The 14,034-nt window shown below is 43.0% G+C and overlaps 1 protein-coding gene and 1 long non-coding RNA gene across 5 annotated transcripts in view; both read left to right on the top strand.

Moving 5' to 3' along the window:
• The window catches only part of RNF13 (ring finger protein 13), a 200,087-nt gene that overhangs the window by 75,780 nt on the left and 110,273 nt on the right, over positions 1-14,034 (top strand). The window lies entirely within an intron of this gene.
• LOC107182352 lies at positions 10,474-12,810 on the top strand. Its single transcript, XR_001513075.1, has 2 exons — positions 10,474-10,514; positions 12,220-12,810. It is a non-coding gene; the product is annotated as an uncharacterized LOC107182352 (long non-coding RNA).

Here is a 14,034-nt window from a genome sequence, read left to right as displayed (position 1 = left end):
CCTGCAGTTTTCATGTTTAATTCAGCCCCAGGAATCAAATAATACAATAAAGAATAAAATGAGTTCAGGGGGCTCAGCATTGTATTCCTAGGGCCCTTGGTCCCACACAAACCACAGAGCTCAGTTATCCTGAGATGAAAGGAAAGGAAAGAGAAACGTGAAAGGTTTCCCAGCTCAGTCACAGAGACATCTCATAACCACATATTAAGGACACGACATTAACTTAGGGGTGGAAAGGACACAAATGAAATAGAAGATGGAGCCATTTGGAGTGAGTAGGCCAGCAGGGGGGCAGTTGGGGGCAAGCATGCCAGTGGGAGAGTAGTTGGGGGCCAGTAGGCTGGTGGAGGGGCAGTTGGTATGAGCAGTCCGGCGGGGGTGGGGGCAGTTGGATGCAAGCAGGCCAGTGGTGGGGGCATTTGGGGGCCATCAGGCCAGCAGTAGGGGGCAGTTGGTGGCGATCAGGCTAGCATGCGGTGGCAGTTAGGGGTAATCAGGCTGGCATGGGGAGCAGTTAGGGGTGATGAGGCTGGAAGGGAGGGCAATTAGAGGTGATGAGGCTGGCAGGTAGAGTGGTTAGGGGCGATCAGGCAGGCCAGCCAAGTGAGCGGTTAGGAGCCAGTGGTCCCAAATTGTGAGAGGGATGTCTGACCAGCAGTCGGACATCACCCAAGGGGTCCCAGATTGGAGAGGGTGCAGGCCAGGCTGAGGGACCCCCTCCCCCCATGCATGAATTTTGTGCACCTGGCCACTAGTCTATAATAATAAAAGCATAATATGCTAATTAGACTGGATGTCCTTCCAGACAACCTTTTGGATGAAGTCGGGGCTTCAAGGGAAGCCCGGGTCCTGGTTGCCTGCCGGCGGCCAGAGGGTAGCCAGGGTCCCGGGTGCCTGCCAACAGCCAGAGGGAAGCCCGGGTCCTGGTTACTGGAGGGAAGCCTGGGTCTCGGGTGCCAGAGGGAAGCTGGTGCTGGAAGCCAGGGGATGGAAGGCCTACTCTTGCACAAATTTCGTGCATTGGGCCTCTAGTGTTGTTTATAATAGTTTGACCTTAAACCACTTTAAGATTTGATCCAGAACTAAGCTATAATAATTACAGATTGTTCCAACAAAAATGAAATATTATTTCATTAATTTTTGCCTCTAAAAAATTAAAAGTAAACTGCCGATTCCAAGGTTTATTACATTATTGTGCTATGCAATGTTTGGCTCAGTTCAGTCTTTGGTAGCTAGAAATCAGAATACCTTGGTTTTTATTTTTTATAACTTTCTTTTTTAGATGGGGATGAGAGGGAAATACTGTCATTTAATATTTATTTGTGTTTTACTTAAGAAGTAAATTCATATATATTGCTTTCTAGAGGAAGGGAGAAGGAGAGAGAGATAGAAACCTCAATGATGAGAGAGAATCATTGATTGGCTTGCCTCCTGCATGCTCCCTACTGGGGATCAAGCCTCAGGTGCCGTGACGGGGAATCAAACTGTAACCTCCTAGCTCATGGTTAATGCTCAACCACTGAGCCATACTGGACAGGCAATATTTATTTTTGTGGGTGAACACAACCCAGGAATGAATAAGTAGGCTTGTGAGTCTTTCGTGGATCTTCACCATGCATCTGAGTGCTTTTCATGGAGTTTTATGATTTAGGATTCCATCTCAGCTCTTTTTTTCACTTCCTGCCTACTTGAAGTCTCTCAGCCCTCTGTGCCATGCTGACTCCACCTTTGTGCCTTTACACATACTATTTTCTCTGTTCAAGGTCTCTGCCCAAAACGATCTTTACCCCTCTATTTCTGTTTGTTTCATCATCTAAGTGCCAGCTGAGGATGTTAACTCCTCCGGAAGCCTTACTTTTCTTTCTACCCTCTTTGGCAGAATGAATCATTCCAGCTTAGTGTACCACCCTTCCACTTTGTAAATACCTTCTTATTGCTCTTTATCACATTATTATTTTTTATTGTATATTTCATTCACTTATATGAGCTTAGTATATTTAGAGTTCATGTTTTAATTACATTTATATATCTAATTTGTGTCATAGTGCATGGTAGGAGAGCAATAAAGATTTGTTAAATCAAACTATGTTTTATATTAGTAAGCATCCTACTTATGTGTATAATATACTAGTGGCCCGGTGTACAGATTTGGGCACATTGAAAGGAAATTAATTAGAAGAAAATATTTTAATATCGCTATTCGCCCTTTCCCTATAATAGAAGTGTCAACCAAATTCACGATCAACAATGACAGATCGAAACACATGCGTACGATTGGCGCCAACAAGAGCTTTATATGTATCAAGCATGAGCAAGTCAACTTAGCCTTTTATAGATATAGAATAAACTTGTTTAATTAGACCTGATTTCTGATGTAGCTAAACTTTTTTTAGCCCAGTGAAGCACCCCAACTTCTCTTTCAGGTAATTGTCAGCAACACAGCAGTAAGTATCAACACGAAGCAGAATATTATTGTAGATCACGCAGGGAGAAGAAAGGGTAAAATATTTAACTGTTTGACTATATTCTGCACAGTGAGAAAACCTGAAGCCATTTTTAGGGGTCCACCATTTCTTACTTCTTTTCAGTCGGGTCAAGTTTCTAAGCTTTCTAAATCTCCGTTTTCTGGCTAATAAAATGAAAATAGATTCCACTGAGTCTCCTATCTACCTACTTCAGGACTTCTGTGAGGATCAAATGGGATGAGGCACGGGAAAACGCTTCACAGACATTTGGTTAAAGTGTAACATGTTTCCACCTGTCTACAAAGCAATTTGTGTTCCTGGGCTGAAGAAACTGCAAGGAGGCTAGTCGCTAGGGAGAGGAAGCTGGGCTTTGCTATATGACATCATTACCTGGTGCCCACAGCAACCGTTTCCAAGCTGGGCTGGGCTGTGGGCTGCATTTTGTGCCATGGGGTCTTGGCAATATAGGCTGCGATTTGGTGGGGTGTTGCTCCGGGGTGGTGGTGGGGCCTGTGTCCCACTTGGGGGAAGCCGAGTGTTGCTTTGTGGGTCCCAGGTCCATGGTGCCATATATTGTTAAACTGGAGGCCTGGTGCATGACATTCATGCACTGGGTGGGGGCCTCAGCCCAGCCTGCGCCCTCTCGCAGTCTGGGACCCCTCAGGGGATGTCCAACTGCCACGGAGGTGAGAGAGCCTCCCTCCACCACTGCTGCATTCGCCAGCTGTGAGCCTGGCTTCTGGCTGAGTGGCGCTCTCCCTGTGGGAGCACACTGACCACCAGGGGGTAGCTCCTGCATTGAGCCTCTGCCTCCTGGTGGTCAGTGCACGTCACAGCAATCGGTCGTTCCACTGTTCAGTCGATTTGCATTTAGGGTTTTATTATATAGGATGGCCTGTCGCTAGGGAGAGGAAGCTGGGCGTTGCTATGTGGCATCATTATCCTGTGCCTACAGTAATCGTTTCCGGGCTGAGCTGGGCTGTGGGCTGCATTTTGTGCCATGGGGTCTCGGCAGCATAGGCTGCGATTTGGTGGGCTGTCACTCTGGGGTAGTGGAGGGGTCTGTGTGCCACTTGGGGGAGGCTGAGTGTTGCTTTGTGGGTGCCAGGTCCACAGTGCCATTTCTCTGTAAATGGCCAGTGTGCGTCACAGAAGCTCCTGTGTTGAGCATCTGTCCCTGGTGGTGAGTGCGCATCATAGCAACCGGTTGGTCAGTCAGACACTTAGCATATTATCCTTTTATATATATAGATTCTTTAAAAACATGTACTTGTAAAAAACACGTAGAAACATTTCAATTTGAGGATTCTCATCTTAGAAAGGGAAATGTTAAAAAATTTCCCATTATCCCTCATTGTGTAGTACTATTGGTGTAAAATTGATTAAAGGTAGTGATGGCAAAGATCTGACTATAATAGGCTGGGAAGTCTCATAGTCCGCTGTCTGCAAGCTGAAGAACTAGGAAAGCCAGTAATATAATTCAGTCTGAATTCAAAGACCTGACAACCAGGGTTCTGATGGTGTTAAGTCCTGGAATCCAAAGGCCCAAGAATTATGATTTAGCTATTACTCTAGCTCATCTCAAGCAAGAGATAGATTTTGCCCTCCTTTTGTTTTTTGTTATATTTGGGCCCACCATGAATTGGATCATGATTACTGAAAAATAATGGGAATCTCATCCCAGAGAAAATTTTCCTTCTAAGGTTGCTCAATGGATAAGCTATTAACTTTATTAGCTATAATCTTCAGATCAGAAATCTATGCCTATGTTTTCTCTGCATTCAAATCGAGGATTATATATAGTTTTATATTAGGTACTTGAGGCTTGGTGCATGAATTCGTGCACCAGTGGGGTCCCTCGGCCTGGCCAGCGGGATCGGGCCGAAACCAGCTCTCCAACATCCCTCAAGGGGTCCCGGATTACAAGAGGGCACAGGCCAGGCCAAGGGACCCCACCAGTGCATGATTGGGGCCAGGGAGGGATGCGGGAGGTTGGCCAGCCAGGGAGGGACTGCAGGTGGGCTCCAGGGCATGTATCTAACTCAGTCCCAATCGGCTGGACCCCAGCAGCAAGCTAACCTATCAGTCAGAGCGTATGCCCCCTGTTGGTCAGTGCACATCATAGCAACTGGTTGACTGGTCAACTCTCTTCCCCCTGGTAGTCAGTGCTCACCATAGCGAGTGGTTGAGCAGCCTTAGCGTATTGTTAGGATATTATTCTTTGATTGGTTGAACTGCCAACTTGCTGGGGTCCAACCCCAGCAGGTCCAGGGGTCCCCAAAGGTGTGGACGGAGTCGGCGAAGAAGGAATGACACAGAGGCAGCGTTCAGTTGACCAGCATGGTTGGGTTCTCTCACCTGGTTCTATCTAGTATCTCCAGTCAGGTTCTGTCATCAGGTTCTGTCGCTAGGTTCTCCAGACTGGTTCTGTCCAGGATCTTTTGCCATGTTCTCTCCAGCGAAGTTCTTCTGTCTCTAGGTTCTGTGTAGGTTCTGTGTCTAGGTTCTGTTTCTAGGTTCTGTGTCTAGGTTTTGTGTCTGTCCTGTTGTCTTGTTACATCTGTATTTATACCAGTTGATTCCAATCCTATCAATCTCTATTCCAAAGGTTAGCGTGTTTCTTATCTCCATTCCAGGGAGTAAAGATTATGTAGCTTAAGCATGATTGTTCGTAGTTAAAGTGATTAATTACACGCCTGGCACTTAGTTAAGGGGTTTTATTCCCTCCCTAACTTCAGGGGAATATCCCTACCTGGGGAAACAACCTTTCTCAGAGAGGTGACCTTGGTTAAAACACATAGTGCCAAGAAGGTGAGCAAACATATTAAGAACAGTATGCTATATATGCCAGGTCCCTTGAAACAGCAAGGCGGGAGATAACGCCGTGCTGGCTTAGGCCTGCTCCCGGGTGGCAGAGGGCAGGCCCAATCCCTAGGTTTAGCCCCTGGTCGGGCTCAGAGCGGGACTGATTGGGGATTTGGGGCGCCGCCCCCTGTCATGCACAGAGCAGGGCGGATCGGGAGGTTGCGATACCACCCCCAGTCACGGTCAGGGTAGGGCCGATTGGGGGGTTGGGGCACCACCCCCTGTCACACTCAAGGCAGAGTCGATGGGTGGTTGCAGTGCCACCCCCTGTCATGCACAGAACAGGGCCAATCAGGGGGTTGGAGCGCCGCCCCTGTCCCTCACAGAGCAGGGCCCATCAGGGGTGTTGGGGCTCCGTACCTTGTCACGCACAGAGCAGGGTTGATCAGGGGGTTGGGGAGCTCCCCCCTGTCATGCATAGAGCAGGGCTGATCAGGGGGTTGAGGAGCTCCCTCCTGTCACTCACAGAGTAGGGCCGATAGGGGAGTTGGGGCACCGCCCCCTGTCACACACAGAGCAGGGCGGATCAGGGGGTTGGGGCACCACCACTGTCACACTCAGGGCAGGGCCAATGGGGAAGTTATGGCTCTACCCCGTCACACACATAGCAGGGCCCGTGGTGGGGGGTTGGGGCGCCGCACTCTGTAACACACAGAGCAGGGCGGATAGGGAGGTTGTGGCCCTGCCCCTGTCACACACAGAGCCACAGGGTAATCAGGGGGTTTGGGCACTGCCCCCGTCACACTGATACCGGTGCCGGGAGGCCTTGTGGCTCTGCTGATCCCGGTGCTGGGAGGTATTTTACCCTTTTACTATATAGGATAGAGGCCTGGTGCATAGGTGGGGCCGGCTGGTTTGCCCTGAAGGGTGTCCTGGATCAGGGTGGGGGTCCAGTTTGGGGGCCTGGCCAGCCTGGGTGAGGAGATGATGGCTGTTTGCACCTGGTCACACACCCTTCAGGGTGGTGGTCCCCACTGGGGTGCCTGGCCAGTCTGGGTGAGGGGCTGAGGGCTGTTTTCAGGCTGGCGGGTGACTGAAGCTTCAACTGCTCCTTTTTTTCTTTTTTCTTTTTAATTCTGGGCCAACTTTAGTTCTGAGGCTTGGCTCCAGCTCTTAGGCCTCCACTGCTGAAAGCAGGTATCTTGTTTGTTTGGGTTCTATAATCGAAACACTGTTTCAACTCCAGGTCTGAGATCCAGGCTGGCTGAAAGCAGGTTTCTGGGGTTTTGTTTAGCTTTTATATTTGTAACAATGTTTCAAACTGCAAGCTCAGAGGTCGGCAGCGGCAGGCCGGGAACGTTGGAGTCCTCCGTCACTGAAGCAAGGAAGCCTCATGTTCTCTTTAAGCTGCCTGGTTGCCCGCCGCCATCTTGACTGGCAGTTAATTTGGATATCACCCTGATTAGCCAATGGGAAGGGTAGCAGAGGTACGGCTAATTACCATGTTTCTCTTTTATTAGATAGGATGTTACCGAAGCTAATTATTTGCAATTTAGATATAGTACTTTTTTATGAGTTGCAAATAAATAGCTCTTTGTGGATAATTAATAATGACTCACTTATATATAGCTACAATTTTATTTTATTTTATTTTTATTTTATTTTATAGTTTAAAGTATTACAAATAGTAGTACATATGTCTCCTTTTTTTCCTCATTGAACTTCCCCTGGCCTCTCCTACCCCCCCCCACACAGCCCATTGTGCTCCCCCACACACACCCTTCCACTCATGCTCTCACCCCCCTGGTGTCTGTGTCTGTTGGTTATGCTTATATGCATGCATACTATAGCCACAATTTTATATGAATGCATTGACTTAATAAAAGAGAAAAATCATTCATTTCCTTTTTCCTGATGTAGCAAACTGGGATTGAGTACTGAGAAAAGGTTAGTTCAGCTCCATAGAGAATGCCACAGCTGACATAGTTACAAGGTCATTTTTTTGCCGTGCTTCTTATCCAAAGTGATACCTAAATTATCTTAGACAAATGAGAATTGGCTCTTTCTTGCAAAGCTTTCCTTGGATAGAGGAACCCTTTATATTAAACACAGCAGAAAAGAAAACAAGAAAGAAATACAATTTTATCAATCTCAAATGATTAATGGTGTTCCAGGGTTTTACTTTTTGTAAATTCTTTAGATTTTCTTTGAAGATGATTATTGTACTGTAAATAAACTGAGACACCTCTTATTTCTTCCATAAAAGTTAATGAAGTGAGAGTTGTGTGCTAAAATAACAGAAATAGCAGATTAAAACTCTTCCAAGCCCTGGCTGGTGTGGCTCTGTTGGTTGAGCATCCTCCCATGCACCAAAAGGTCACAGGTTCAATTCCCAGTCAGAGCACATGGTTAGGTTGTGGGCTCAATCCCCAGTAGGGGTCATGCAGGAGGCAGCTGATCAATATTTCTCTCTCTCTCTCCCTCTCCTTTCCTCTCTCTCTAAAATCAATTAAAACATTAAAAAAACAAACCCATTATTCCAAGTGTTTTGTTAGAGATAGCAGAGATAGCCAAATAAGACAGCAGACATATAGTTAATTTTTGGAGGGTAGGAAATTGCATTGTTTGTAACATTCTAAAATAAAGAGAGCACTTTTAAAATATTTTGTTGAGAGAAGCACATAAGAGCTTTTTAATGTGTCTTGTTCTGAAAAGTCACAGCAAAACCCATATTTAGAAATAGTATTTGGTTATGTGGAATGTCCAGAAGGCCAGTAAGAACTATTGATTACACACCAACTGTTATCCTGAAAACAGTTGCGTTTACTTACACTGAGAAGAACTATTCTTTTAAAAATAAAGCTCTTTAAAGGAAAAGCAAAACAATGTTATTTTGTTTATCTTTGTTCAACGCTGTTCTTTATGTGACAAAATATAATTATTTGGAAATGTTAGTTTTGGGTGAGTGTTTGAAGTTAAAAGCATTCTGGCTCTTTGGTAAATAAATTAAGGGTATATCAAATATTTTAATTAGTAAAATGACTTTTTAGCATTCTGAGGCAGAGAGTTCTCAGAAAACTTGTGTAAGTGTTCCAGTGAGAAATATGCCTTTTTAAAAAATATATATATTTTATTGATTTTTTACAGAGAGGAAGGGAAAGGGATAGAGAGTGAGAAACATAGATGAGAGAGAAACATTGATCAGCTGTCTCCTGCACACCCCTTACTTGGGATGTGCCCGCAACCAAGGTGCATGCCCTTGACTGGAATCAAACCTGGGACCCTTCAGTCCCCAGGCCAACACTCTATCCACTGAGCCAAACCAGTCAGGGCGAGAAATATGCCTTTTAAAAAATTTTGTAACAATGTCTGGTTCTTTCAAGAACATCCTATCTAACAATAGACAAAGATTGAAATTGACTGTACCTTCGCTACGCCTCACATTGGTTAATCAGTGAGATATGCAAATTAACCACCAACAAAGATGGCAGCTAATTTGCATACTGCAGGCAGATCCCGCTGCACCACCCCAGCACGGATTCCGGGCCTGCCGTGTCTTGGGCGGGTGGGCAGGGTGGGCAGCAGCATGATCTGAGCTGCTGTCCCCACCTCCCCCCCCCAGCTTGATATCCAAGCCTGCTGTGTCTTGGGCGGGGTGGGCGGGGTGGGGGGCAGCGTGATCCAAGCTGCTGCCCGCCCCAGCATGGGATCCGGGCCTGGCGTGTCTTGGGCAGGGTGGGCGGGACGAGTGGCAGCATGATCTGAGCGGCGGCTCGCCCCAGTGTGGGATCCGGGCCTGCCATCTGCCACCGGGGGAGACAGTGCAGACACTGAGGGATTGGGCGTGCCATCTGCCACCTGGGGAGCAACCCTAAGCCAGCAGGTGGTTATCTCCCGAGGGGGTCCCAGACTGTGAGAGGGCACAGGTTGGGCTGAGGTACCCACCTCCCCTGCCAGTGCACAAATTTTTGTGCATGGGCCTTCTAGTTAGAATAATAAAACAGAATCCTAACTGGATTGCGGAATAAACAATATTGGACCCTTCTGTTGCCTTCATGTGCATTTCACTTAATACTCTGGGGTATTTCTAAGTCTAGATATTCATTTGTTCCACAAACATTTTTCTTTAGGTCCATATGTTACGTGAGAATTTTAAAATATTGCCATAAGCTTTTTGTGGATTATTTGGATGATAAAGTCATAATAATAAATTTTTTATTTTGCAAAATTTTGTTCTTCTTACAAAATAGTCCTTCAGTTTTTCTTTCTAGGATTACCTTTCATTATGCTATCTCAGGCCTCCTGGCTGATAAATTACATGGTATTTCCAGAATTTCACTTTTATTTTAGTAGTACTGAGTAGATATGACCTGAGTAGAAATTAGCCTCTGCAAATAATCTGAAAGTCATTTAATGTCATTACTTAATTTTTCTTACTCTTCTTTATATTCCTACAAAGTAAGGTATAGTGTTTGTTATTAATCTACTTCAGAATTATGTTTAAAAGATTCTGCTAAAAGAATGTGTCCAAGGATACTTGGTGGATTGAGTAGTTTCTACCCATATATGGTTCAAACAGCTTTGTACCACTAGCTAGTTAATTTACTCATTTGTTTTTTCCACCCTTTAATTGATAAACATATCTGTGTTTTAATAATTAGGTGTCTTTATCCACAAATTTATTTAATATTCAAACAACAGAGGAAAATTCTTTCTTTTTAACCAAGAAAGTAATATGCTGTGTGTGTGTGGGTGCATTTTGACTAATTACCTTTTTGTGTTTTGAAACATAGCACAAACAGAAAAAGTAGTTACAATGTATGTATGTATGTATGTATGTACAATTTAAATGATAGTAAAATGAATATTGGAGTTCTCACTACTCTGCTTAAGAGACACCTGCTACATATTAGGAAGGAAAAACGCTAAAAAACAGTAAATTACATATACTTTACCCTAACCCAATGAAGCAATCTTATTCCAGTAACTTTATTTATTTATTTATTTATTTATTTATTTATTTAAGTATATTTTTATTGATTTCAGAAAAGAGGGGAGAGGTAGAGAAAGAAACATCAATGATGCAAGAGAATCATTGATCAGCTGCCTCCTGCAGGCCCCACACTGGGGATCTAGCCTGAAACCTGGGCATGTGCCCTGACCACCAGAAATCGAACTGTGATCTCATGGTCCATAGGTCTCATAGGTCAACACTCAATCACTGAACCATGCCAGCCAGGCCAGGTAACTATTTACATATCTCTTCTTCACACATTCTTTTGCTTCAAAATCAGGATATTCAAATTACTCAGATACCTATATATGATAGTCATTTAAGAAGGAAAGATGGGGTCTAAAGAAAGAGGGAAAGGTGGCTGATATCATTGATCTTCTATTAATAAGAATGAAATGTCATTAGAGCCTAATACTGTCTTCTCTGGAGTAGTTGCTCTCAACATGGCCTCCAGTGATACTAAAATAATGTGAGGAAAGAATGGTGTTGGAATGGGATTTAATCTTGGCAGTTGTCTCAAGTTGCTAGAACTGCCCAAATGCAGTGAGTATAGCCAGGATGGCTAGAAGAGGCCAGGCCCCCAAACCACCCAGTATCCGTGTTATGCTGTGTGTGTGTGGGTGCGTTTTAACTAATTACCTTTTTGTGTTTTGAAACATAGCACGAACAGAAAAAGTAGTTATATGCATGTACAATTTAAATGATAGTAAAATGAATATTGGAGTTCTCACTACTCTGCTTAAGAGACACCTGCTACTTATTAAAGTTAACTACTTCAACCAGACCAAATTAAAGACTTTATTAGGTGAATTACCTTTTAGATTTTATTGATACATGGACCATATTAAACTAGTAGTAACATCTGATTTTCATGAAGGAGTTTCCTATTTGTAACATTTTTACAATAATTTCAAATGTTTTAATAAAGTGATGTTAATTGTACCATAAAGCGGTTGCTTATTAAAGCAAATCATTTGATCTGTCTTGTGTTTGAAAAAGCTTGTGATGAGAAAGGTTTTTTGCTAAGATCAGAGCAAACCTCAGCAGTACAGTGCATTTCCTGTTTCTTTATGTAGATTCTTTTCTTTCTGATCCATAATATGTATTTTCTTTTCCTCTCTCTTGGTTGTAGCGTAGCAAATGCATGGATATATCTTATTTCAGCTGTTTTGGAGTTGAACTTTTAGTACAGTGCCTAGACCACCAAAATTAATAGGCAGGGAGGTGTATAATAAGAGGTCTGTCATGGTAGTGCTGAGCATCACAATTCTCATTGTAATTGTTCCATCAGTTATTTTTCAAGTGCAATATGAGTTCCTGTCATTACTTGGAAATTCGCAATAGGCTGATAGCAAGTTTAGAGAGTAATTCCTTTGCTGCAAAAAAAGTTCTTCCATCAAGCTTAATTTACAGTTGTGGATGGGTTGAAATGGTGCTTCTGCTGTGTTAGGATGAGAAATAATTAAGATATGGTTGGACATGAATCCTATCAATGTCCAAAAAATGTGAACTTAGAGTCTTCATTTTTAATATACACAGGGAACTAGAGAATATTGTATGGATTCCTTTGTTAAACTTAAATTGCAATTGTGAAAATTAAACATTTAGGCAGCTTTTAACTAATGTATTTATTTTAATTGATAGCTCATGTAAAGTAAAAGTTTTTTTTAAAGCATCTTTACTTCAGACTAATAACAAACTTCAGAAATATAAAATATAAATATATTTTATTTTTATTGTCATTGAGGATAAAAAGGATTATTTTTAGTTTTAAGACTTTAGGACTAATCATGTGCCAGATACAGTATTAAAAATTCATTGGAAACAGCCACATTCAAAGATCTAGAAGCTAATAACTTTGATTTTGTGATGGTATGTTGCAGAATATTATTGTTGCAGTAAGTGGAAAAGTACCAATCTCTTTTCTGATTGCAGACAACCTGCAGAACATTAGGAACTCCTTATATGAGTGGGTTTCAAACTTTTTGACTGCAGTCCACAGGAAGACATTTGGTTTTACTCATGCCCCAATATATCACAACATACAGACTATAATAAAGTTTTATGAAACAGTAATTTCCTGTAATACTTATGATACTGTGGTATACAAATGTTTCTTTTACTTAGAAGTTCACCAGGGTCCATTGACTTATTTTGGACCATAATTTTCACCACACATATATTTAAAGATTGCTTTCCCATGTACCAAAGACTGACTTTAAAATGCTGCTACTGAAACATAACTTAAAGTCTTAATTGATTTTTAAAGTTTCAAGAATTCTAGCTTCTGTTTTCTGCTATACTTGAAACAAATAACTATGCATACAAATATAGATTTTGCTGGCCTTAACAAAATTTTTTTATGAAACTAATAAATTCAGCTTATCTCTAAGCCTAAATAAATGTATACAGTTGTAAAGTGTTATTTGTTAAATGCTGAATATTCTCAGAACATCACCTAAAATAATGGAAGAAAACACACCTTTGTACCACCATAATAAATGTCAAAAAGCTTCATCATTAAAATCATGTATTTTTTCTTGTGACTTTTATGTATTTAGTTTCTTTTAAGTTTAAAAATCATAGGGTTACTTCTTTGTTTTTTACCAAGGGTGCAGTGAGGTTGGAATGACTACTAGTAGTCTACCAGTGGTAAGCACAGAGAGAGAGGAAGTGATATTTGATGTGTAACATTAAGGAGAAAAACTGGCTAAGTGCTGGTGAAGAATGTTCATGATCCCCAAGTCAAATTACATTTGGTGCCTTTGACTTTAGAAAACTGAGGAAATGCAAAATATTTCAGTAAAATTTTTATCCACAATGACTGAAGTAAAATTTTTGGCGTCCTTGTTTGGGGGAACTAACCAACAGGTAAAAAGAAAATTTATTTTTTTGTGGCATATGTCTTGCTGGGTAGGGCTGGATAGACAGGTACCTTAGTTATGATTTAGTTTGATTAAACAGGTATTTATGTGAGAGAGATTCTTCTAGGCTTGAGATATATATAAATAAGGTAGTTCCTGAGGAAACCAAGATGGCGGCATAGGTAAACACCGGAAATTGCTGCCTCGCACAACCACTTCAAAAATACAACTAAAAGACAAAATGGATATCATCCAGAACCACAGGAAGACTGGCTGAGTGGAAATTCTACAACTAGCAGGAAAGAGAAAAGCACACTGAGACTTAGAGGAGGTATGGAAGTAAAGTGCAGAGGTACGGAGGTGCATGTGGAAAGGGCTGGCAACTGAGGACACGTTTGCCTTTTTCAATCGGGAGGGAGTCTCAAGCTCCCGACTGCTCTGAACTCCAGTTCCAGGCGAGTCTCTGGGGACCCAGACTCATACGGGGAGAAACTGGACTGTCTAGCATCTGTTGGAACTCAAGGGCGGCTTTCTCTCAGAGGTGCTTGCAGCAATTACCGGGACACTGAAACTCGGGGCCTCTTAGGGTAGGACTGAGGAGCAGCCATAGCTGCTTGCTCCGCCCTGTTGAACCCCTGAGACCCCGCTCCACCCAAGCTGTGGGCAGAGACTTTTGCATATGAAAGACCTGACCCTTTGCAATCTGAAAATTACCTAACAAACTGCAGCTGGATTAGAGAGACCCAGAGCATCCAAAAGAAGGCCCAAGACCCCACAGCAGCTTGGATTGCTTCACAGCTGGGCCTCATCTGGGCACCTCCAAACCCCAAACAAAGAAGAGGAATCTGCAGATCTCTCTGTAGCTCCTGCTGGGTAGCCTCAGGCA

This window comes from Myotis davidii, unplaced genomic scaffold (assembly GCF_000327345.1).
Source record: "Myotis davidii unplaced genomic scaffold, ASM32734v1 scaffold676, whole genome shotgun sequence".
In the NCBI taxonomy this organism is placed as follows: Eukaryota; Metazoa; Chordata; class Mammalia; order Chiroptera; family Vespertilionidae; genus Myotis; species Myotis davidii.
The sequence above is the reverse complement of the archived record's forward strand: the minus strand, read 5'-3'. Positions and strand labels throughout refer to the sequence as shown.